Source organism: Bacillus rossius (assembly GCF_032445375.1).
Source record: "Bacillus rossius redtenbacheri isolate Brsri chromosome 9 unlocalized genomic scaffold, Brsri_v3 Brsri_v3_scf9_2, whole genome shotgun sequence".
NCBI classification, from domain to species: Eukaryota; Metazoa; Arthropoda; class Insecta; order Phasmatodea; family Bacillidae; genus Bacillus; species Bacillus rossius.
Genome location: NW_026962013.1, coordinates 14,896,035 through 14,923,433, shown reverse-complemented (window position 1 = coordinate 14,923,433; position 27,399 = coordinate 14,896,035). Strand labels below are relative to the sequence as shown.

The 27,399-nt window shown below is 38.2% G+C and overlaps 1 protein-coding gene and 1 non-coding gene across 6 annotated transcripts in view; one reads left to right on the top strand and one right to left on the bottom strand.

The window, feature by feature from the left end:
• LOC134543313 (tyrosine-protein phosphatase non-receptor type 13-like) overlaps positions 1 to 27,399 on the bottom strand; it is a 369,574-nt gene that overhangs the window by 331,588 nt on the left and 10,587 nt on the right. The gene's annotated exons all lie outside the window — the stretch shown is intronic.
• On the top strand, positions 5,350 to 5,429 carry Trnal-uag (transfer RNA leucine (anticodon UAG)). Its single transcript has one exon. It is a non-coding gene; the product is annotated as a tRNA-Leu (tRNA).

The following is a 27,399-nucleotide window of genomic DNA, read 5'->3' as shown; positions in this document are numbered from 1 at the left end:
TAGTTACAAATGGTCTCTAACTAGGCTTCTTGCCACTTGCACTTGCTCTTTCTGCTCTTCCCCCCCCCCCCCCGGCTCCCTGGATAGCTTCTCCTTGCCTGGGCATCTAGAAAAGCAAACCCACCCTATTTATTGCCACTAAAAAAAATTAGTTACGCCATTAAATTTTTGTTTTACGTTTTACAAGGAAATCTTAGTTGCAAAAATATATAGCCAAATATTAGTGCTAAAATTGAAACAATATAAATTTTCAATAATGTTTCTGTAATAGTTGAAAAATGTATGTGTAATTCCATGGCTGTGTCCGAATTCAGTGCACTGCTGTTGTGACGTCACCATGTCGTCCGAATTCACACGACGGTTAACGAGTTCCCTTCAAACAACCAAGAGAACGCACTACTTTCTCCTCGCAATCCCTAGTTCGTTTTGATGCCCCAGGTGTTTATATTATTTTTAATGTTTGTGAAGGTTCGCACAAATGACTACTTTTGAAATAACATTCCACAAGTCAGAACATTAAGTAATCACGAAAATGCAACTACGCTATTACTGCAAATAAAACGGTACGACAATATGGTTATTTCATTTTCTAGTAAATTATAAACATCTCATTAGTATTTACAAAAATTTCATGTTGATAAAAGTAAAAGTACATGACCATGGTAGGAAAGAATATTATTAGGAATACATTCAATATCCAATTGAAATAAAGGAATATATTTATTTAGGACTTTTAAGAACTGCACGGAAACTGTCCCGTGGCTTAAGTGCGTGTGGTTCTACGAAGCTTAGGCATACTGCCATTATTCCCCCGAACACTGGATTGGAAAACGCACCCCTTCTATGGGGTGGCACAAAAGGGGATAAAAAAAAAATTCCCGAGACCTATTATTTTTATTTTTACACTGTCTCTGACGCCCATCATGAGGGTGGGATAGCGAACTACCTGGCATTTTGTCAGGGAACTGAGAAAAAGAACGGTGGCGAAAAACAAGGGGGGGGGGGGGAAGGGGGAGGGAGGACGAGCACTTCTTGGCTGATTGGATAAAGTGATTCTGCGAAGGGTAAAATAAGAGGTCGTGGGGGAAGAAAAAAAAAAGGATCGTGAAGTAAAGGAGAGCTGGGAATGATCGGTATTTTTAATTGGGCAGCTGTAGAATATAGGGTTGTTGGGGGGGGGGGGGAGGGAGGCAATCAGGACGGACAGGAACGATGGTTAAATCCACGAAATTATCTTAGGAAGGCAAGAAGAAGAAGAAGAGGAGAATTGGGGGGGGGGGGGGGGGTCGATACCAGGGCAAGACGAGTCGTCAGTGTCTTCTGGATGCTGGAAATGAAGACTATTAGATAACAGCCCTTCTAAAGTTAAAGAGGGAGAACACAGATCTTTCCTGCTCTGCGATCATCAGTTGTAGCAAAAAAAAAAAAAAAAAAAAAAAAAAAAAACCGAGGAGTGCACCGGTCCCCTCTCGTAGCAACTGTGGAACTGTGGTGTGTTGATCCCCCCCGAGGCAGACGCACTACGCGAGATAATTCTGCGGTGATTTTGGCATTGCCTTCCGAAAATAATGGGAACACAACAACCAGTCCCAAACAAGAGCGTACGCAGAATTTAATATCGGAAGGAGGAGCGAGGGGAACAGAACTAATTTGCCCGCGGTTTACTTTCAAATTCTTTCCTTTTGTTGGTGAGAATGATAGTTTATTTTTTTCGTAAATTTATTTTTAGGTTTTTCATGCGAGGGAAGGTGAAAAATCCAATTCACAAATCCGATTAAATGCTAGAAATTTTCCAACACGGACGGGAATTTAAACCAGAACCTTTGGCTAGCTTTTGAAGTGATTAGGTAACACAGATCAGATTCTCTTGTAACTTACTGTGATTTTTTATGAGTATCTCTCTCGATGTGAGGAACTTAAATCACCTAAGAAAATTAGTTCACTGATGAAGTATGCTGACTGAAAAACCTAATTTATGATTTTCCTACTCCAAAGATCTCGGTAACCGCTTTTCCGTGGTGCAAAAACAAAACTATATATATATATATACATATATATACATATATATATACATATATACATACACATATATATATACATACACACACACACACACACACACACATCTAATATATAAAATTCTCGTGTCACAGTTTTCGTTGCCATACTCCTCCGAAACGGCTTGACCGATTTTGATGAAATTTTTTGTGCTTATCCGGTATCTATGAGAATCGGCCAACATCTATTTTTCATCCCCCTAAATGTTAGGGGTAGTCCACCCCTAAATTTTTTTTTTCAATTTTTGGACAAAAAATTTTATTTTATTTTTTTATAATGTGGCATTAAAAAATATATACAACCCTAAATTTTCTCCCTTCTATCACCAACCCCTAATTTTTAAAAGAATTTTATATTTTTCAAACCCCGGTCGATAGCTGATCAAATTAACACTTGATCAACCTTCCCCGCCTACACATAAACACATAGACCACATATTAATATGAAATTCCATCCCTAAGGGAGTGAAAAAGTGATAATTTAATTTTATAACAGAAAAAAATCATAGGTCATAGACATACAAATAGTGAGTGAGTGTCATTTCTTTATGTATGCCACACGATCATACACATAGTAAGGTCTGGCAAATTCATATTTTTCTCCTTGGTGAGACCAGCCCGCTTAGTGGAGCTTGCAGCGGCTAGCAAAATAAAGGCGCTCATAACAGTTTTGTTCTTAACTTCATCAATAGATAGAGGTAGTTGCCTTGAATTTTAAACGCACCATCGTTTGATGCGTTTGTCATGTCTTTAATTTTCGTTTGTTTGTGCCGTATGCGTTCCTATACCATTCATCCAATTGCGATGAAATTTTGGTGAGTTGTTATGCGCATGCCCGTGAAGGTTTCTGAGACGGTATACTAACTATTTTGCAATAGTTGGAGCACATATCGTGTCAAAAAATGTGTTCATTTCATATTATATAGCGGCACTTCGTCTGTTTTTGTTGTATAAGTGCGCACGCATGACACAATTTATTTAAATATAAAAGAAAGTCAGAGATAGAGTGATATATATATAATATATATATATATATATAGAATGAGATAGAGATAAGTTGAGATAGAGCGAGGCATAGAGAATGAAATGGGTTAGATAAAGAGATATATAGATGTATAGAGCTATATAGAGATTTATATATAGAAGAGATAGAGAACGTCTTTCGGGATCTGAAAGTGATATAAATTATTTTGCACACTTGACATTCAAATTAAGTAGACAATTACTAACTACATTTGATTTCGAAAAAGGTCCCCTTCACCCTGTGTTTCAGCCCGGGCAGCGCTGGGTACTGCAGCTAGAAATTCCCTAGAAATAATTTATATGGCAAAACAACGTTTGCCGGGTCAGCTAGTCTATATATATAAAATTCTCGTGTCACAGTTTTCGTTGCCATACTCCTCCGAAACGGCTTGACCGATTTTGATGAAATTTTTTGTGCTTATCCGGTATCTATGAGAATCGGCCAACATCTATTTTTCATCCCCCTAAATGTTAGGGGTAGTCCACCCCTAACATTTTTTTTTTTAATTTTTGGACAAAATTTTTGTTTTTAATTTTTTTATAATGCAGCATTAAAAAATACATACAACCATAAATTTTCACCCTTCTATCACCAACCCCTAATTTTTAATAGAATTTTATATTTTTCAACCCCGGTCGAAAGCTGATCAACTAACACTTGATCAACTTTCCCCGCCTACAGCGAGCTCATTACCTGGATTAACACATACACCACATATTAATAGGAAATTCCATCCCTAAGGGAGTGAAGAAGTGATAATTTCGTTTTATAACAGAAAAAATCATAGGTCATAGACATACAAATAGTGAGTGAGTGTCATTTCTCTATGTCTGTCACACGATCCTACACATAGTAAGGTCTGGCAAATTCATATTTTTCTCCTTGGTGAGACCAGTCCGCTTCACTCGCAGCGGCTAGCAAAATAAAGGCGCTAATAACAGTTATGTTCTTAACTTCGTCAATAGATAGAGTTAGTTGCCTTGAATTTTAAACGCACCATCGTTTGATGCGTTTGTCATGTCTTTAATTTTCGTTTGTTTGTGCCGTATGCGTTCCTATACCATTCATCCGATTGCGATGAAATTTTGGTGAGTTGTTATGCGCATGCCCGTGAAGGTTTCTGAGACGGTATAACTATTTTGCAATAGTTGGAGCAAAAATCGTGTCAAAAAATGTGTTTATTTCATATAATATAGCGGCACTTAAGTCTGTTTTGTTGCATAAGTGCGCACGCGCTCCATGCCTCTTTCACCACATCCTCACACACTTACAATAAGTTAGTTTTTTTTTTTACACTAGAAATTCCCTAGAAATAATTTATATGGCAAAACAACGTTTGCCGGGTCAGCTAAGTATATATATATATTTTTTTTCATCTTTCCGACTGTGGCGACGTTGTAAGCGGAGTCTTACAGTTTACAATAAAACCCTTAAATAATAGTACTAATAAGAAAATGAAATAACAAACATGGCGTCAATTAGACCTACTGTTGATACTGTGGCCACTACAGGTTGCTGTATTACATAATCTACTGCGTCGACAGAAAACGGCAGAGCCACACGGAAGCCAGGCAATAAATGGTAAACCGCGTATCCATAAAACTTCCACGACACGAGACGATATACGAAATTTCCGCGGCCAGGCCAAGCATGTGACCAGTGGCGATAACCCCCTCCCCCTTTTTTTTCCAACCATAAGTTGACGGCCGAATCACGAGGTCATAAAGACCAAAAGCCCGCTCCACTGGACGTGTGGAAAGGAAATATTATTGGACACAATTTTGGTGCGACGCTCTAGTGTGCTTATGATAACATAGCCGCACGAAAGAGTATCGGGATTGCAAGAAACAAGTTAAAAACAAAAGAAAAGAACTATATTCTACGATTTATATTTATATTGTTAAGAAATGTTCTTCTATATTCATAAAAAAAACGTATAGTATGTAGGTAATGTGTTAATTCAACAAAAAAAATCATGGTAAGTAGGTAATATATGTATTAAACCAGAAAAATAAAAATAATTTTGAAGATTTTTTATTGATGCAAAAATCTAAAATACTTAACTACTTATAAACATTTTACTTGAATTGCAGAAATCACATTGTTGATGTTAAACGAGGTATACATAGGATTTATATTGAGTTGTTTCGTATTCAACAATATAATTAAGTACGAAAAAATTACACGTATAACAAAAATTCAGTCAATAAACAATTCAATAACAGTACAAAATATTAGAACCATATTTCGTCTGCAACTATACATGACGGTAGCGTGGCCGAGCGGTCTAAGGCGCTGGTTTTAGGCACCAGTCCGAAAGGGCGTGGGTTCGAATCCCACCGCTGCCAATAACTTTTTACACGAAATGAACATCTTCGTTAAAGTATATGCGATAAAACGAAATTAATATTATATTAATGCAAGTTGCCTGCTTCGCGCAAAATTATTGTTTTCGGGGAAATAAAAAAAAACCAAACATGCTAGCCTGCATTGTACCTTTAAATAAATAAATAAATAAATAAATAAATAAATAAATAAATAAAAATATATATATATATCTGTACTTGGCAATCCCATAAGTAATTATCAGGCCTTTTGTTACGCAACTGCAATGGGACAAAAATCGTAAGATATTACTGTAGACAATGTCATATCAAAGACGTAGTGGCGTGGAAATTGAAAAACTAGTTTTTTTTCCCCCCCAAGTAAAAAATTTCACGCATCTGTAATATAATTGCAAACGGATACTATACCTACAAATTTCGATGCTATGAATATTACAACTAAAAATGCTGTTTTAAGTTGTTTTGGAACACAAAATGCTGTCATATCCAACGGTGAGTTCTGTAGTTCCCGACAATAAAAACCCCAAAAACACTTGAATGCCGTGATAACCACGAAAACTATTATCAAATAATAACTGTGCTTATTATTTATCATGCATCCATAACATTAAAAAAAATCCCTTTCGGCACATCCTACAGGCGTTTCGAAGTACCTATTTATTCTGAAAATATTTTGGTAACTTCTATAACCAACCTTCTGAAACATTTTAAGAACTTAATGTACAATAACATATTTATTTTTCCAATATTACAAAACGATCTATTAAATATTTACCCATTTACCATGCAGCAAAAAAATTACACATATTTTTAACTCAATGTATCTAGCATTCAATAGTTTACAACGCAGCATTGAATAGCTTAGAACGAATTTTATATAAATTAAATGTACGAGGATTTTTTTAATGTTACTCAAGTGTGTGTGTGTGTGTGTGTGTATGTATGTATACACACACACACACACACACACACACACACATATATATATATATATATAAACAGGAACCGAAAGCATCCATATTTGTTTCAACAATTCTTTTGCATGGCACTTGTTTTTTTTTATATTTAAGTATTGAAAATCTGACCATTAAAACATAGATCACACATTAAAATATTTACAAAAACTATAACAGTATCTAATTAATTACAGTATTAAGACTGTTGTAATTTTTTTAAATTAAATAAAATATTAAACACGAATGACTTCGAATGACTTCACAGGTGAAACTTTTATTCATAGCAGATACCCAGATAGTCACTGTTAACTAACTACAAGCATACAATTGAAAGCCAAGTTTTGAAAATTAAACGACATAAACTTGCCACGGCCTAAAAACTGTGAAAACTATTTACGGCATTATTTCGGTTCCTATTTCTCCCTCCATAAAACGCATTCTTTTCGACAGGATGCGAGTACATGCACCTTTAAAAGCTCGGAAAGAACTCTGGTTTACGTCAAGAGTTGAGGGGGGGGGGGGGAAATCGAGTGATTTTTACGTTGTTTGCCTAAAGTTCTCCCCCCCCCCCCCCCCCCCCCCCCCAACGTGCCTGAGCAGAGAGTGCCCGAAGAATGGTACGGAAACGGGCCTTTGTTGCCGGCTGTGAGTGTGGTTCCTCGCGCGTCAAGGAACACCCTTGCATGATGCAGCCCGCACAACAAGAACTAAGAGGTCGGCGCGTGGTGGAGGGTGGGAATTACCATAGAGATGGAAACCGCGGTGCAGAGAAAAGCTCTATTATTCAGCCGCGACGGCGGAGGAGCTGAGAAAATGGGAGGAACGGGGAGAAGTTTACGGAAATGGGGGGGGGGGGGGGGGAGAGGGGAGGAGTAGAGAACTCGAGGCGTAAGGTGTGTGATCGATACCTGTCCATCCACCCACCTCACACATCACCGTAATTGAAACATCAGTTCTGGCATCTCCCCGGCTCCGATTACGGCGCGGTGGTAAATCATTTAACTCGCATCTGAGAAGATATCCGGTGTCTAGTCTAGTCTAGTCTAGTCTAGTCTAGTCTAGTCTAGTCTAGTCATCCTCACTGCAGTTTCTCAGTTTCTAAAAACTGGGATGGTTCACAGAGAATGCAACGGCAACTTTCTAGCGCCTCTAATGGATTTGCTGTAAGCAAACCTTTAAGTGGAACTTAATAATAATAATAATAATAATAATAATAATAATAATAATAATAATGGCGAGTGTATTAGCACTCACCAGTGATGTGTAACATTTGACCTCGGCACCTAGCAAACTCATATGTTTTCACATTGCAAATACACTTATAATACGAAACTCGTACACGAAATTTAACGTATATTTCTTTCAAATAATGCCAAGCGTATGATAATATTACAAGTCGCTTTGCAATCGGGAAAAATGTGTAAATATTTAATTACTCTCTTACAGTGTGGTTTACGACCAATCCTGTGAAGTATTTGCTACGTATGAGGTTTTTTTTTTCCTTCCAAATTCGGCCAGAAAGGCGCAAGTGGAGATAAGGGAGCGTGTCTTGCCACGCAACTCTCGGTGCAGGAAAAATGTGATGAAGGAAGGGGGGGGGGGGTTATGGGGTCGAACAAGTGAATTGGGGGCGAGGCACTTTGCTGTCTTACGCCTGAACCCAGCGGCATTCGACGGGGGAGAAAAATAATTTAATATCTCTCCCGCCATATTTGCAGGCCATTGTGCTTCCCGCCCCTCACAACAAACATTCCAAGCCCAACAAGCTCCCCCGCTCGGAAAAATGCCAAGGCGACGACATTGCAAGTCGTAGCGTAGCATAGCATAGCATATCAACCCATCCCCCCCCCCCAATCACCCTCAGTTTAAGCCCCGCGGGTTTAAAAGCACTCGCGACACGAGAAGCGAAGTGCGCTGACCTGAAGTGCCCGCGGAGATAACCCGATATTCTGCTCAGAAACACGAGGCGATGGGCGTGCCTTGTATCTTGCGAGGCGCACACGATGCTCCGAGGGCAACGACGTAGCCATACCGAACCAGAAAATGGGAAGTAGGATCATTTTCCGGGATTTCGCCTTTTTTCGTGGGGGAGAAGGGTCCTTGGGGGCACACAATATTTACACTTTTTAAACATTATTTTGTGAGTATTATATTGTCTCTAATCTAAATACAGGGCCTTGCTCGCAGATTTTCCACTTCGTAAAGAGGGTGATTTTGGGGGAGGGAGGGGTAACCTCCTCCTCACCTTCCGAAGGGTAACATATCCGTAAGAAATCACATGTGATTAGGACTGTAATCTCGATGCCTTGGACGAATGGTTAGTCTAAACAATCCATTTGCGGACCGTTTTCATTCCCATCGGTTAGTAATCCCCGCAATTTTGAAGTATCCGAAACGCACAAAAAGGCCTTGTAAAGTTGTGTTCATTCCCGCCAACAGATTCCTACAGCTCACACACCACACGTCAAACTTCTTCTTTATTTATTTTTTTACGGGTCAAAACAAATTAAGGAAGGGTGTGAACCGTGGGCGAAGGAGGGGAGGGGGCCGACAGACAACCAGCACCTTGTTTACAGTCGCGCCCCAACACGGCTTCCCGGGCCGGTGGCATGTCGCGAGCGAGCGGGCGGAACACGGGGAGAGGATGGAGGGGGGGTTGGGGACGTGGGGCGGCAGTGGATATGTAACTGCTGATTGATAGCGCCGCCTTGTTCGGGTGAACACGGCCCGCGCGAGCAAGCACGCCGAGGCCCACTCGCGGGGGGCAGATAACTCATCAGCCGTCAGCGTTCTCGCCGACCAACACGTTCCAGGCGCAACTTATGAGGGGAAAATACCTGCCCATAAATGTAAATGTTGTTGTTGTTGTTGTTGTTGTTGTTGTTGTTGTTGTTGAAGATATGGTTAGTCTGACCAGTTTAAAGCCATCAACAAAGCCCGCTAACCATTGCATCTCCCTACACCTATCACAATGGTACTTCTCACATTGTTGTCAGTGATAAAACATTCAAAACGCTAGTTCTTTTCTTTTCATGACACCATTGTTCACTTCCATAGAAAGCTGCACTCCACAACACTTTTCCGAAAGATTTTTTCGATTATTAAATAAAAATCGAATACACCCCCCCCCCTTTTTTTCTTCTTTTTTTCCCCCTCACTCATTTTTCCCCCTCCACATACACACAAACACTTTTTTTTTCTGTGCTTCGCTCATTGCAAATATATATCATACTACCCACACACCCACTAATTCGTCCGTTGCTAATTTTTATGTTTAACGTATTTCTTGATTCGAGTATTAATATTTCAAACACTCCCTTGGTATATACCCAAAATGTACTCTGATTTACGAACGGTTCCTAGGGATAAAATCTGTTGTTAAGAGTTTTTTTTTTTATTTTGTGTCATTAACCGTAAAATTTGACATGTTTCATGTAATGTCTCTAAACGAAATTATAACAAATATTCATGTTTTAAGTAAATAAATTTACGACTTAACACAAACTCAACAAAAACAAAATTTTCAGAAGCGGTGAGTGAAGTATCGCACGATGAGTAAACCAATGTCAAAATTTTCCATGTATATTAATTATTACAAATAATCTTATCTTAAACTTATTTTTAGTTTCATATATTGAAAAATAAAAACAAGGAATGATGAAATATAAATTCCTATTTCAAAGGCATACAATTATTAGAATTAGCGAGTACACTGAAATGTCAGTCTGAACGCTTGAAACTACAGCGCAAGACGCGACCACACTGCCATCTACCAGGGAAACGACGAAACAATTACACACGCGCAGCGCTGCGCCGTGGCCACTGCAGTACTAACAACACGGCTTAGCCAGAATGGGCAGGCTTGCGGAAGTTTTTCACCACGAGTTTATTCGTCGTAATTTATGACGGGTTTGATGGCCGGGTTTATAAACTACGCAAGAAACGCAACTACTCGGAAAAAAAAAATCACAGTCGTTTAAAAAGAACGTTACGTCGTAAAACTTGTTTTGATAATTCATGTTTATCTAGTAAACAACATAAATTTGAATTTAAAATGTTATTATCTTTCGCTGTGTGAAAGTTCAACAATTTAAAACGTAAACCATAAATAGTAAAATAACATTGTACCTTCTTTTAAAGTTTTCGAAACACTTCTCTTCAATTATGGACGTCGGAAACACAAGCCAAAATGCAAGAAGTTAAAAAATTAGCAGATGTTTGCTTTGCATTTTAGCGTCTTGATTTTCTTGCGGTCTTGCGCATCTGGCGTAGTTTAGACACCCGGACAAGTTATACCGTACTTTGCGCGTGTTTTTTTCTTTCTTTTTTCCATGGCAAAGTTTCTTACCCTACGACACACGACAAAAAATTTCAAACATTTTCTCAATAAAACAATAAACATTTTCGTTGCTGTCTCATCACTAAGCCTACAATTTTAGGAGCTCAATTGTTATATCATTTCAAATATTGATTCAAAATAATTAGCGAAGTAACATACCTAAACTGAATTCACCTTATAGCAGAACAGTACCTACATCACAAGTTCGACCAAAAATGTTAGCTAGCTTAATAGTATCTGTGATGAAAAAAAAAATTAATATAGATAAATGATAAAAACCAAAATTTGAATAGCACCTTTTACGAAATGTTTTGGGCGGAAAAATATGGCGATGGCGAGGTTAAAAAGTGACTTTCAACTACGTCACAGCATGCCGTGTCCTGAAAATGTTGTTGATACAAAAGTTTGTGTACATTATGTTCAAAACAGATTTTTTTAACAATAATAATATAACAAACTAGCAACAAAATATATAACATTGGCTTAGTTGTATGTTAAAAAAATGGAAAGGAATTCTATCCGAAAGTGAAATTAATTACGCAAAATATTTCAATGAATTTAGTAGCTATGCTCTGCCATAATCGGGAAATGGCAAAATTAAATAACTTCGTGAGAAACTCCAGAGCGCAAAAAAAATTCTACTGTAGTTTATAAAACATGCAAGTCGCGAGACATCACCAACCTTACAACTTTAAAATGTAGGAAGAAAAAATTTTAATCGGGCTTCTTTTCATAAATAATATTTTCAGTAAATTTGTTTAATTCTGCACAATTCAATTTCAAACCGTGATTTTCTTTCACCATGCAATAGTTTAATTGATGAAAACGTGATGCATGTGATAAAAAGAAAATCGTAGCCTTCTATAAACATTACGTCGGCATTTTTTTCTTCACACTTCCGGAATACTATTCACGTCAAGCATAGAAGCCGGAAACGCAAGCCGAAACGCAAGAACTTGAAAACTGGCAGATGTCTGCGTTGCTTTTTAACGTCTTGCGTAATTTATAAACGGGTACTCGAAAAAATAGTTATTTAACTTTCTGCGTTTTGCTTAGTTTATAATCTTATCATATTGCACGAAGCATATTAATTCTTGCGTTTGTATGCAATTTAATTACTATTTTTTTCAAGATTGATCGTAGCCCTGGCAGAGAAACCTCACACAGAGAACAACCACGCACCAATTTCAAAACGTCAATCAAACGACTTAATACAATTCAAAAAATTATTCTACTTACCATTAAAAAAACAACATACGTACCCACCTAAGGAACATTTTTAACTTTTAATAGTATTTTATATTAAAATATAGTATTTTAGAGCCGCAATAACGAGTATGAATCGAAGGGAGAATCAGTAATTTTATGTAGCTCATAATAATTATCCTACGCGTCATAGACAGTACAAAAATTTACTTATTCCTATATTTCGAAAAACAATTTCACAGAGATCTTTGGAAGTTGTGATTCCAAAAATTGTGGCCATTATTCCTGAAAGGTTAATATAAAAAAATCAATCTTTGGCTGCATAATTTAAATTATCAGATATATTTAATATTAAAGTGAGGTTTAATATACTGTTGTAACTTATATACCTGTACTTTTCCCGTTAAATAATAATTATTGACTTTTTTATACATAATTTTTTTTCTGAAACAGTCTTGTATTTAAATTATTTCTTTTTTAACTTTAAACTTTATGAAAACAAATGTAAGATTTGTTAAGTTTTTTTTATTTATTTGTCAATTGTTTAAAAAAATTTTAATGTTTACCGCACGTAGATTAAAGCGACTAGACGCCAACGCACACAAGTTTTGCTTTTGTGAGTGCGACATTTTCCTTTTTAATTTAATGAATTGTAGTCAAAACGGAAAAAAAAAATGAAAAATCTAGGCTTCAATATTCGGCCCCTTCCACCTGCCGAAGTCCGTAGGTGGATAATCCTGAACGTCCAAATGTCTATCGGGATCTTTTGCAACCGTGAGTAGCAGGCTCTGGAATAAATTAGACCAAGCGACAAGGCAAACAAAAAATCTAGCTTCCTTTAAGTACAGGCTGAAAAAAACATCTTTGTAACAACTGCTTACCATGACCACTTCGCCGCTGCTTGATTCTGTGTGTGAATGTGCGAGTGACTGATTTTAATGTAGTAGCACCTATTTTTTTTCTTTCCGGTTTTGATACGATTTGCTGTATGTTTAATTACTTTCCTTTTTATGTATGTCTATGCTTAGTTTTTAATTACTTAAAATTAGTTATGGTTGAATATTTTGTAATAGTTAATATTTGAACACTAAGCTAAAATTTTAATTTTTTTTTTTAATATTTAGTCAACATCTGCTTATAACATGCTTAATTTTTAATATTCAACTCTTTGATGTAATTGAAGAAAAGTGGTTAAGTGTAAGAAAAGGCGTACCGCCTTAACTTCGCCACCAATATAGACGATAAATAAATAAATGAACGTTCTAATCGCGTTGACTTCGACTGGAGACGTTGCTCTGAAACGCGATGAAGCGAGGGAGGAGAGACGCGGTAACTAAGTTTCAAGGCCGCCCGAAGGCCCAGGCAGAAACGCGAGATCTGATTCCGAGCTAATAACGTCCTTCGCCGCGGCAGGCGCGGCTCTGGGGCCCGTGACGTGGTCGTGAATTCGTTAACGAGGCTGCGAGCGGAACACTGGAGGAGGATTCCCGACTCCTTAAGCTTCATGGATCGATTAGTCGAACGCAGTCGACATGGATTCGAGGAAGGTTAGGTCTCGTCATCTTTCAATTTAAAATATTTTGATAACACCTTGTAATAAAGCTTTCGTGCTAAATCTGTTGGATCAACATGGCATTGGACTTGGCTCTGGCTGGCTACTTGTTGAAGTCAACACTTGTGAACTGATTATAAGTTATTTCCTCGCGGCGCTCAAAGACTAGAGCCTATTAGTGAATATGTGGTTGCAACAATGTGTTGAAGGTCTAGGAGATATGATTTATGCCTTGACATGCCTGAAATTGGGATAAATAGTTCAAAAGTATAATTATAGCAAAAACTTGGAAAATCCACTTAGCGGGGCCTAATTCCCCTTAAGACGGTTGAAATCTACCATCGGCGTAACGAACAGCAACAGTGACAATGGCAATGATTTTAAAGGGGGAGAGATAGGAACCCTAAGGCGCCATCTTGGATTCAACAGATTTTAAGCGATAACAATTTTTTTATCGTTTAATTTTCAAAATTTATTGGAATAGCTGAAGTTAATAATGATTGGCTGCTACAAATAGTTCCCCCTGTGAAGTCACTAATGTTTAATATTGAATTAATTTTTTGGGAATGAATTTAATTGTAATAATGTTTTCAACAAACACTGTTTTACAATCTTCGGAAATCTCTTAAAGTGTGTTTCCTGTCGTAACGAAGGCAAATTTCCATTATTAAAAGTAAAAAAAAAAGAAGTTAGGACATTAAAACTGTTGAAACCTATATGGTGTCTTTGGTTGGCTAGTATAAAAACAAATAGGATAATTACTTTTTTTAAAAAAAAGGACCAAATGGGAGAGTCTTAAAATTCAGTTACAAACTGCAAAACGCTATACGGATCTATATATTTGCACACACACACACACACACACACACACACACACACACACACACAACAAATAATAAATGTCTAAAAAAAAGTTAAAGAAAAATAAACAAAAAAATTAACCACAAAAGTATTTAAAACAAAACTAGCGAACACTAATTTTTTTTTTTTTTTAATGTGTAAACATCTTAATTATCGGTATACGGCATTTGTTAGGAGTCACTTCGTAACGTAAGACGATGGACGTAAATGTAACATGAAGATGGCGGACTCATGTGTAGCAACATAAACCCGTATAAAGTCACTTTCGTAAACGAACTGGTGTGCAAAATGAAACTTTATGGTAGTGAAGCTACCCCAGAATATATTTGGTAAACTAAAACAGTCGCAGTAAAAAGTAATCCAAATAAAATAATACGTCAGATACACTAGAGACTAACACCGGACAGCTCTATTATAAAAACCACAGGCGAGACTGTGGAATGAAACCTAGCGACTGCAAAAAAAATTTTAATAGATACATTGCTTAGTTATGAATTATATTATCCTATGTTAACATTACCAACTTCTTTTATTTTTATTTTTAAGAAATTTGAAGAACCCCAAAAATTGAGTATGATAATTTAAAAAAAAAATATTTTTTTTAAGGGAGCAGTAAGTAAATTTTCGCTGTCATACATAACGTTGGTACCATGTATGCATTAAGCGGGGACGCACCACAAAACCGAAATACCACAACGCCGAACGTACAATAACGCCGAATGCCAAATTGACTACAACGCCGACAGCTAGAAAACTGCTGTGTACCACAACACCGAATTACCACAACGCCGAAATACATTAACGCCGAAAAATGTCATTACAGGACTGCCACAAAGGTTAGGTTAGGTTAGGTTAGGTTAGGTTAGGTTAGGCTAAGTTAGGCAAACCTAGGTTAGGCTAGGTTGTGGTATTTCGGCGTTAAGATACATTTAAGAAACACACACAAATTCATTCAGTTGTTTTTCATTTTGCTCCTGTGGCCCCCCTCCCCGCAGCAACATTTTTCGGCGTTACTGTATTTCGGCGTTGTGGTACACAGCAGTTTTCTAGCTGTCGGCGTTGCGGTCAATTTGGCATTCGGCGTTATGGTATTCGGCTTTATTGTACGTTCGGCGTTGTGTTATATTTCGGCGTTGTATTAAGCAGATAAACTGACCGCCTGCAATCTGTCGGGCATTAGTCTCCAGTACGAGCTGCCCGATGCCGTGGGGACGACTGCGACACCTCCCCGCGTGGCTGAACACGGGCCGCGCAACTGGATTACCCTCGCTCGGGAGGCACTTGAGCGGGTTCGCGCGGCCAACAGGACATCGACCAACCACGCTTCCCCCAGAGGCACGTGTGGTGTGGGTTCCGTTGCTATAGCTCTCACTAAACAATCTATGTTTCAAGTCAAAAACAATCATTAAAAAATACTTCTTTAAACTGCATTATTTTTTTCCTTGTCTCAACGTTATGTTGCCAGTTATTAACCACAATTTATGTCACCCCACGTAAAAAAAAAAAATATATATTTTCTTTTATCTAATAGTTGTACATATTATATTGTAAACAGAAATTAATTTCCAAAACTTCAAACGCAAATTATTTTAGAAAGACAACACTCACTCTTGATATTTACTAACATTTAAAACACTTGCTAACGTCTAGATTCCGAAATAAAATCCCAAACCTGATTTATCGACCAAGGAGTAAGTGAGTAGATGTTCAGAGTGACGTCTTCTCTTCACTCGCCCAAACAAGACGCACAGCCAGCCAGTACCTTCCTTGCAGCACGAAACTGCCCATCAGTTGCATGTTTGTTTATATGGTGTTACGTCACCCGTGACCAAGCGCGGCTCCAGAGGAAGGGCGCAGGGGGCGATAGCCCCTTCCGAGCCCAAATTTTACTTCTCATTTCTTTGAAGGGAATATTAATGTTAACTTAAATACTTCCGTTAATGTGCTTAACTCTTCTTTCAATCAAAATTTGTACGAAAATACTAAATTTCAGTATTTGAGACCATATAGTTAGTGAATATCCCAAATGCAATGTCACGATTACTAACTGCATCCTCCTGTGTGAGAGCCCTGCACGAGAGGTCTTCCTGGAGCCGCCATTGCCCGTGACTTGGTGTCAGTCACGCCGAGGAGAGTCAAGGACTGGAAGCGCTACGGCTCTCCGTTCGAAGGGATTTCTCGTTTCGAGTCCCGGCTAAGACACTGGTGTTCATTTTTGTGTCTGTATCAGTAAAATAAACTGTCAAAAATCATTTAATATGTAAAAAACACGTAATTTAAGTAAATAATAATGGTTGGGACGCAGGTAATAAAAAAAAATTACCAACACACCAAACAAAAACAAGAAGGGCGGCTAGGAGCCGATGTCGTTCGTCTACATCTTTCACGTGTCGATAAAAGTTTGACAATAATGTTGGTATCGACGTGTCGAACATAATTATATAACAATATCGAGCTACCGGCACGCCTTGCACCGGCAGCGGCTAAAGGTCCCCCCCCCCTTCCCCCTTCCCTTCTTATTGTGTCCGACCGGCGCAGCCGGACTGCATCGGCGATACGTCATGGTTAAGGTCCATCCACCACCGCACCGCAGCAATGACGAACTCCTACGGAAGACAGGAGACGGACGAGGCTTCGACAGATGTGTGGAAAAGGAGGGGGGGGGGCGGAAGGATGAAGAGGTGTCGAAGGGGTACGAAGGGGGGAGGAAGGGTTACGCTGTAGGTTAACGAAGAAAGATGTGGCCGCGCGGCAGCAACCGGCGTTAGTTATCAAATTAACGCAACCCCTCCCCCCCCCCTCCTCCACAAAACACCCACACGCGTGACCTTGTGATTATGATATCGGAACGAGCGCGGGAGTGCAATGGAAAAAAAAGTTCGAATATTGTGTCAACAAAAAAATGTTCGTGGGAACATAAATTGAAATTCGGTGTAAAAAGATGGATCGTCTTTTCGCTGCAACAGGGCTGTAATTCACGGTTAAAACCACACGGTGCTAACGCCGCACCAATATCTGCAATAGGACATTAAAGCTTTAATTTTAGCCAACAACAGCCACTGCTTTTACTCCTCTACTGGGAAGAAGCGTGCAGAAAAGGAAAACAGGAATCGGTGGGAAAAGGATGTAGCGGGAGGGAGGGAGAGAGCGAAAGAGAGAGAGAGAGAGAGTGTGTGTGTGTGTGTGTGTGTTTCACTAGTTTCATCTTCAGTGACTGCATATGAAAACATATAGATTCCCTTCTAAAACAATATATCCAGTATCAGTACAAAAAAAAAGTACGACCGAGATTCGCGGTACGAAAATAACTAATAATAAATCAATAATAAATATATGGTACACGATTCAGTTTTATACTTCTACGATAATATAGAAAAAAATATATAAGGATCAGGTAAAGTAAAACGGCAGATTATTCCTTTCTGACAACTATTTCACAAAGGTACAATTCTTGCAATTCACAATTTAAAAAAAAAAACGCTATTTCACACACTTTCAAACATTGTCACTAACAAGTAAAAGTTTCCGCTGTGTGTGACAAAGGTAGTTGGTACACTTGAAACTAACAAAATATGTTATCATAAAATGTTTAATAAAGTATCAACTTAAGTATCCATCATTGGCGTTAAGCTGTAGACTATTGTAACTGTATCGATTCACAAATTTTAAAAATGTATTTGTTAGTTACAAACTGGGGCCCATTTTACAACTATACAAGTCTTGTAAGGAACAAATGTAAAAAATACTAATTTGTAATCACACTTTGTTACGAGCAGTCATTTCACATAGATTGTGTAAAAATTTTCAGCAACAAGTAAAAGTTTTGGTTGTTGTGACAAGTGTAGTAGCAGGCACACTTGTAACTAACAAGATTTGGTGGCATAACCTACTTTACGTAATTTACTTGTAACAGTTACTATTGGTTAGTTGCAGCTTAAATTTAAATTTGTTAATGATTTTAGTTCATATGCGTTTTTTTTAAATTTTAACTCTGTAGGGCAAAAATAGACCACACAACATATTTCTACGAGAATTATTTGTCAACTTGTAATAATTGTAACCTACCTACCTTTTGAGGAAGGTAGAAAATTAGTAGTAAACAACAAGTGTCAGCCAAGGGCGTAGCCGGGGGGGGGGGGGGGGGGAGGGGGGTTAGGGGTTCAACCCCCCCCCCCCCCTAGCACCAAATCTTTAATTAATTTCTTATTCATCACTCATACAAATTTCATACCTATTAAAATTAATACCATTTTTACCATTACAATATTTAAATTTAAGAACCGAAAACTCTTAAAATAGCACTATTTTACACCTTAAAATCCAAATTTTCCCGGGGGAAGACCCCCCGGACCCCCCGCTTTAATACGGGGGGGGGGGGGGAGGGGCCATGCTTCTTAACACCCCCCATACACAAATCCTGGCTACGCCACTGGTGTCAGCTAAAAGTTTGCAAACTATAACAGTCATAATAAATCCACGCTTTTCTTGGTAGTTGACAAGTTGTGAAAAAACACAAGAGTGCCTATGTGAAACACTTGTACTTACTGGTTACAAACTTGTACGTACTGGAACGGGCCCCAGGTAGGGTTACCAGACACTGATAACAAAAAAGGAGGACATTCACCTCGCAAAAGGAGGACATTTCACTAAAAAGGAGGACAATATATATATTTTTTTAAATCCATGAATTAATTACAATGGAGTACGATATTTTACAATGTTTTGGCATTTAATACAGTTTCAGTATAAAGAATCAAATAAACTACGCATATACAGCATAATTAAAAACACGTGCTTCTGCATGTGCTGCTACCTGTCAAGCTGTCATAGAACTACTTACTAGTGGGGTGACTGCGGACAGCGCATTAGCGCGCACCGCGCGCTTTACTCAGAGTGTAACTGCAGGAATTATCTCACTTTATAAAAAAAGCCGGACATTTTGGAGCATTAAGGAAAATCCGGCCGGACGCAAAAAAATACATAAAAAGGAGGACATGTCCTCCTTTTGCCGGACGTCTGGTAACCCTAGCCCCAGGTCGTCCGTGCGTGACGCATATCTATGGAGGGTTCACTTGATGCGCGTGCGAAAGACGCCCCCCGGGGAGATGGAAGCCACGTGACCGCGGTGTCGGGTGCTCGTTGGCCTTGATCGCGAAGCGCGTCACGCCCCTGTGGTTCGATCCCACCGCTCCCTCCTGCCCCGGGATGACTCACGAGTCGCTAAGAGCCAGCCCCGCGCGATAGCAATTTCCTTAGCTGCCGTCGCGTAGGTAACAAACACTCAGCACCCTTTTCCGAGGGGTCTGGTTCTGGGTATGGAAGTTTTCATACCCCAATTCTCAGCCCAAACCACACTAGAAAGTGTTGTATTTTATCTGCCATACCCACGAGCCGAAATCGTCAAGATGGCGGACTCACGTTAAGCAACATAACCTCGTATATATTACCCTTCGTAAACATTGGGGGGAACGTATCAAACACATTGGTACATCAAATGAAACTTTTATGATAGTGAAAATACCCTTGAGTATATTTGGTAAACTTAAAATAGTTATAGAAAGCAGTAATTTCAAGTTATAAAATACGTAAGAAAACCAACATTGCTCTCTATATAATATAATTAGTCTCCTCCCTGCATTCCTTACAGTCTCGGTCCAAGTGAGAATATTTTTGATGTTGTTCAGTTGTATCGGCTGTAGGAAGGAAAAGAGTTTCGAAAGTGGCGACGAAAACAATGCGCTCTTCAGACACATCGATAACTGTGAATACATCTAAGTATTTTATGTATAGCATATCTCACGACGGTATATAAACTTAAATAAATCTATTATCTCTAAACACCATTTTCACATCGTGGCGTTAATAATTTTTCGCGGAACAATCTTAAGCACCCGCCAGATTTAATCGTGGCGTGCAAACAACAGCCATTTGTCACCTGGTCTTTATTGCTGTCTGAATGGGAAGCCAATTACTTACTAGAACGGGCCATTCGCATTCCTATAAATTCTACTACCAATGGCAACAGTGTGCAAATCAGCAAACATACATAACAACTTGCAAATTATGTAGAACAATCCACGATAGTGTTAGAAATATAGCTACCTAAACTTGCAGCTTAACATTATATGTATGTTAAAAGTATAGAGGCGGCTATCTACGCAAGGTGGTCGGTCCCATGGTGTGATTAATTACTTTTCGCGCTGGAAGCTAGATTCACATCTTCGAAAACAAAACAGGTCACTGGCGTTGCCACTCGAAGAAAAAAAACCGACACAGATTTTTCAACAACCTATGAATTAATAATTTTTTTGAAAATAGCCTAGCTGAGCTATACGGACAACATTCTCACAGTCATAAATAAAATTAATAAATAGTTCAAAAGCTGAAGAAAAAAATATAGTTTAAAAAATTTTAAAAAAAACACACGCTTTTATCAGTTACACACTCCTGGCTCCATCATCATATCAGTTCGATGATGCCAAATTATTGTACAATCCGGATTACATATACTTACAAAGCAACGTTTCAAATCGGTACGAAGATTAAAGTAGGTAGATCAAAATCTACCTCAAGTTTTGTTTACAACGTTCGTTAGTTACAAGTGAAGCTAATATAAGAGTGTTAAAAATAAGGGCCATAGTAGTTATTCATTTTAGTTAGCTCGCACCACCAACCCTAACATATACTGAGAGTAATGGGGTTCGTCCCATTCCTTAAGGGCGCGTAAATATTAATTTAGCTAGCCAGTGGGGAGCTCTCCCAACCCCTTGTCTTGCCCCACTGCGTTACAACAGACTGCTCTGAAATGGGATTCCACTCCAGAACACGAGAGCAAGAGAAAATATGAGATAGTCGGAAGAAAAAAACTTTGAAAGAAAAGCGGGAGTTTTTTTTTATGCTGTTTCTAAAGAGCCATTGCAACACACAACTGTCGACACCTTGTCATGTTAATTTTAAAGCAGATTAAAATTGCATTTTGTCTATAGGTTGTCTACATACCCGCCACTCATTTGTCATGGACTCAATTCCGTACATTTTTACTTATTTTGTGCTGACAAATTTTTTTTAAAATTATATCCACCCACATCCAGTGACGGAGTGGGTTTCGACAGCTTGTAATGAATGATCCAGCTCAACACTTAAATCCAGGGACGTTATCAGGAAGGTGAGTATAAGGGGCTACCCCCCCCCTTCCCCCTTATTAATGCCTGGCTACCCCCATGCATGAACCTTAGAATTTGGTTCGGTAAAATGTATTGAATGATCTGCCAGATAATAATCATAATAATCAAGGCCTTCCCATTAATCGTTTCGGTCAACAGGGCCTCCCAAAAATATTGAGGCAGTCTAAGCTTCAGCAACGAGGGTCTAAATTGAAACACTAGTAGCAGCTTCATCATCAACTATAGCGTTTCTCACCTTTAGTTTGAAACGTGCATTTCAATAGCCATTTACTTCGTCTTTATAATGCACGGTTTCTGCCATTGGCCTGCTCTTGTTTCGGTGTGTTCTGTTGTAAGATAAACGCCATAGAACACAAAAATTTTAAGACAAGCCTATATAATGTAATTACAACTTTTAAAAACGTATGATAATTTTTTTTTTAGTAGAATTTGGAATGACAGTATTATATACCTATATATGGCGGTCTTGCGCCAGGAGTAGGCATGTGATGCAGGCGCCCGCCATCTTGGGTAACCTTGACCCCAGTAGCCAGATTGAATTCTCAAACTTTCTGCCATCCTGGATTCAGCAATATTGAATAATGACATCATTTCCGTCATACTGAAAATCCGTAATTATTATTAAAAAATCTGATTTTTTTTTATTTATAAAAAATTGTTAATTACAATTTTAATAAAAACTCATTTACATAATATACCTTGACGTTCTCAGTTCGAACCCGGTGAGGGCTAAAATAAATAATCCTTCCCCTATTGTGGCAGTTACTATTCCATTAATGTGCATGTAGGCTGGAAGCAGTACGAGCTCTTGTTTTGAGTTAATGATATGTAGAGACCGTAAAAATTCGCGAATTCATTTCGCGATAGGCTAACATACAAATCGTTATACCTCAATGCTGCCTCTGCTGTTGGTTCACAACTCACCTGGATGACTGGGCCAATGAGAAACACCCAACCAAAGCTTTATCGAATCACAGGCTCCTACGCTGGAACGTCTCACAAGACAGCAGCCAATGAGTGGGTGACATTTGACCGAGTGTACGTAGAACTATGGAGTTCATCCTACAGACTTGATGTAAGTTTTTGGACATACGCCATTGCTAAGAACTTTTTCTGTTGAAGAAAAACTAATAAATAAAATAAATAAATAAAAATAAAAATACTCAAAAAAAGATACAAAAAACACACAAAATTAAGCAAACAATTGCTGTTGTCAACAAGGATATGAACACCACAAAATATTCCGAAACGGGAATATGGTCAGCAAACAAAGAAAAAACAAAGAAAAATGTACTAAGAGAACGAAAAAATCCCCACAAATGATGACAACACAAAAATATTGAAACCCAAAATAATTCAGCACAACAGTTGAAGCGAGACAAAAAACATGACAAAACGAAAAAACAAACAAATACAATAGTTTTACCTAAACAGAAACAAGCGACGTTTCGGGAACTGCTATCTGCTCCCGTCCTCAGGCAGAGACGCACATGGTACGGAAACACAGGTGAGTCGCACCTGTGTTTCCGTAGGTACCATGTGCGTCTCTGCCTGAGGACGGGAGCAGATAGCAGTTCCCGAAACGTCGCTTGTTTCTGTTTAGGTAAAACTATTGTATTTGTTTGTTTTTTCGTTTTGTCATGTTTTTTGTCTCGCTTCAACTGTTGTGCTGAATTATTTTGGGTTTCAATATTTTTGTGTTGTCATCATTTGTGGGGATTTTTTCGTTCTCTTAGTACATTTTTCTTTGTTTTTTCTTTGTTTGCTGACCATATTCCCGTTTCGGAATATTTTGTGGTGTTCATATCCTTGTTGACAACAGCAATTGTTTGCTTAATTTTGTGTGTTTTTTGTATCTTTTTTTGAGTATTTTTATTTTTATTTTTATTTATTTATTTTATTTATTAGTTTTTCTTCAACAGAAAAAGTTCTTAGCAATGGCGTATGTCCAAAAACTTACATCAAGTCATGCACTCCCATTGCACAAATCTTTTAAAGATAACTTCATCCTACAGGTCATTGAACCCGCGAATTTTTTCCGGTCCCTAATTAGAGACCTGCAAAATTCGCGGATTCATTTGGTGATAGGCTAGAATTCAAACACATATACCTCTTAGATAATTTTGCTATTGGCTTACTGTTCATCTGGACGAATCTCAACCAGTTATAAACCCTCGACCAAAGAAGGATCGAATCACGGACAAACCAGCTGAGACGACTTACAAGTCGGCAGCCAATGAACTTGCGTTATTTTCCCGAGTGCAGTCTATCCTGAATGCCATCGAAACCGCGAATTTTGCAGGTCTCTACTTATGATATGTTTGAAGTATTCAGCGAATCCGAGCACGGACAGACGGTCATATACTTCGAACTTTTCTTCAGCAGAAAAAGGTAGCTTGTTTCCATCCTCGAGGGCCCATCCGGCCATCTTTGCAGCAGACGGTTCATTCGCAGTGAGCGATAGGTAATTTTTCATAGCAGACGTTATGCTCACATCTCTTGCCTGGTCTACCTCGACAAAATTGAGTGCATATGTAATGCGCTCGATTAGGTGAAGAAAATATATATCGCTGTTCCTCGTAACGTCCTCTTGGCATGATGTCACTGGACAGTCTGTGTTCAAAATGGTATTCCACGCAAAGGGTTGAGAAACACAGAGGACGTTGCCATGGAGATTAATTACACTGTAACAACAGTCAATCTGGTCGTTTTTTTTTTCCTCCGGTTCTAGTTACCAATATTGCTCCTTCTATAGGAACGTCTTTTTTTTTTTTTTTTAATAAAACAAAGCCAATGTCCATCTAAAGTCATGTGCCAGTGAAAGAATTGTGGAAATGTGTTCTGTTGTTTTCGAGTTAACTTATTACAAACAAACGCATAATCTATCTTTATAATAGGCTATTATTAGTGTGATATTAATATTAATTAATAATTAGTTTTGGTTCAGCTGTGAGCTATTATCTAAAATTTCTCTTTTTCACACTGCTAACTTTCTTGTGAGTAAAATTGTATACGCGATTTCTGTATGTCTGCGTATACGTGTATGTGTATTTCCGTGGTACAGCGTAAGGCAACTTCGCCACGTGTGGGAATAAGACGAGTGAACAAATGCGACGCCTGGGACAGTGGTTGGGGCGAGGCGGGGCGGACCAGGGTGCATGGGGGGGGGGGGGGGGGTGCGACCTCGGCCACGCGCCGCCGCCCGCGAGGGCACCACTTCCGGCTTCCGGCCTCGGGCGAGCCTCGCGGCGCGCCTAGTCGGGGGCGTATTCGTGCTGGCGAGGCAGGAGGATGATAAGCGCGACGCCCGCTGGTGCTTCCAGCGCGGTATCGCCTCTAAGGCCCCCCCCCCCCCCTCCTCACACGATCAGTCCAGCTCCCAGTCCGAACAGACAGCACTCGGTCTCTCCCCGCATTACTGTCCCCACCCCCACCCCCTCCGCACAAACAAACTTCAAGATTTAAGGAGACTTTTTTTTAAAAAAGAGAGAATGCAGCTTTAGGTGCATGCCTTATACCTATATCTGGGGAGAAACAGACGATAAACTACCCGTACGAAATAATTCAATTTTGTTTATGAATAAAAATAATAAACTTTTTTTCCAGTTTTCAAATAATCTTAGAAAAAATGTAGTTGCAAAATTTTCCGAAAAAAACATAAAATTAGGTTCCTCTGTAGTGAGGAATCCAAACATCATCGCCCCAAAACAAAAGTTATTGACGTGTCGAACTAACCCATCATGGCCGGAGGTGAGTTACTGAATTTTCATAACATTATTTTTTATCAAGAACAATTTATACAGATGTTCCACTATATAAGCATAGCATTTTTTTTTGTTTTGCAGCTAATGTTATCGCCAGAAATTTGCTGTTTGTGAAATATGCTAGGCAAATATTCAACAATATATAATTTTTTGCTTAAAAATTGCATCATTGGTGACTTAATAAAAGTTAGTGTTCTAGGTTTATATCAGGTGTATACTCAAGGGAAGGATGTCAAATGAAGGTTTATTCTCCCCCCCCCCCCTCCCCCCAAAAAAAATCCTAAGAAATACTAAAAAAAGTATATTATTACCACCTACAAAGGAAATAATTAATAGTAAATAGCAGGCAAAGAGGTTCTATACCACCTCCCCCCAAAATGGAATTCTGCATACGTTCATGGTTTCTACAGAATACAAAATTGCTTCTACAGTCTAATTTTAAAATAATTCATCATTGATATCTTAAATTAGCAAAAAAACTAGTATTTTGCATGGCAGATGAAGTTCAATGGAAGATGGCTTACATACTCATTTACTTCCTATTTTTGAACTACCTATGGCTGTAAAACCTTTTGTACGCAGGAACAATTTATCGGCTATCAACGAAACCCAACTCAAAAACCAAAATGTTAATTCTGATAGCTGCGAAACAAAACAAAAGTCTAAAATACATTTAGCAGAAATCACTGTAAAGTGAACCTTACTTATACAGTGATTTTAAAGACGAGATAAAATATGTTTTTTTCCTCCTTTCCAAATGTAAATTAAGAATACTAGCTGCATCTAGTCTAATGGATCCCTTTAGTTAAGGGATCCACTAGGAATACATCGTAGTGGATGCGACCATCTTTGCGTTGCTTCTGAATTCTCGCAAGGAATGCCAACGTATCCCTACATGCATCCACTAAATCGAGATTTCTAGGGATATGATACTCACATCCAAAGATACGTACCTACGTCCATTAGCTTTCAATAGTGTTGTATTTTATAAGCATAAGTGATAACTCAATTAGAGATAAATAAAAATGTTAGTAAATATTACCAAAAAATTGACCTTAAAACTTATAGGGGTATTTAATGCTCATTATAAATATTTTTCATATTTAGAGATTCAATCTTGGTAGTAAGAAATCAAGTTAAATGTGTAGCAGTCTTCTTTCTTACATTTACACAAGATATATTTGGTGACTTCTAACCTGTATAATCAAGAAAGTTATCATATGACCTTTTAGACAATGGTTACGTAACTCCAAATATTAATTTAGTATTTTTTTTAACTGCAGCTATATTTCCTCTTTACACTTTTAAAGGTAGTTACTCAAAGTCAATTAATATGGATAAAATATAAATGTTTAAGTGTTGTACACAATAACTTTGCTACAATACATTTTGCTTAGGGATAAAATTCTTTGAATGTTTGAAAGAAGTCAGCTTCATACCAGTGAGGTTAATATTAAGTGATTATGTCTTAAACCATCGGTACTAAAGTATTCATAAAAAGCTATGAAATAAGGTTAGCCTTTCAAATTCACATTAAGTAGTCTGCATAAAAAAATTACATTTAAGTAAGTTTTAAACATATTATGTTATAACCTCACTTCCCAAAAAGGAACACATACTATATTTAGTTTGTGACCAAATTAGAGACCTTGAAAGAAAAAAAAACACTTGTTGCCAAAAACTGCATCATCCATAACTGTTGACACACTTAGTGAGGCCTAACAAACTATATTAGAAGTATATACTGTTATACTATTATTATAATTTACATTCAATTTAAGTCCTCTGTACTGTGAGGAGTAATCACTTTGAAAATTTGTTGTTTTGTTTTGATTAATTGTTAAAACAACAAATATATATAAATATATATATTTTTTTAATTAATGAACATTTATTTGAATTCAGTAAATTGTGGTGCATAGAGGTCACGTTTATCTGGAAAGTAACTATTTATGAACTCTCAGAAGAGTCCACACAAGTGATACGCGAGGGACAGCGCATGCGCAGCTTTAAATACTGTGCACTTAAAAGGCTGATGCTAACAGGATCAAAAGGGGAGCCTCCTGCAACATACAGAAGGTAGGCATTCAGCAGCAAGAGGTGGAGGTGTT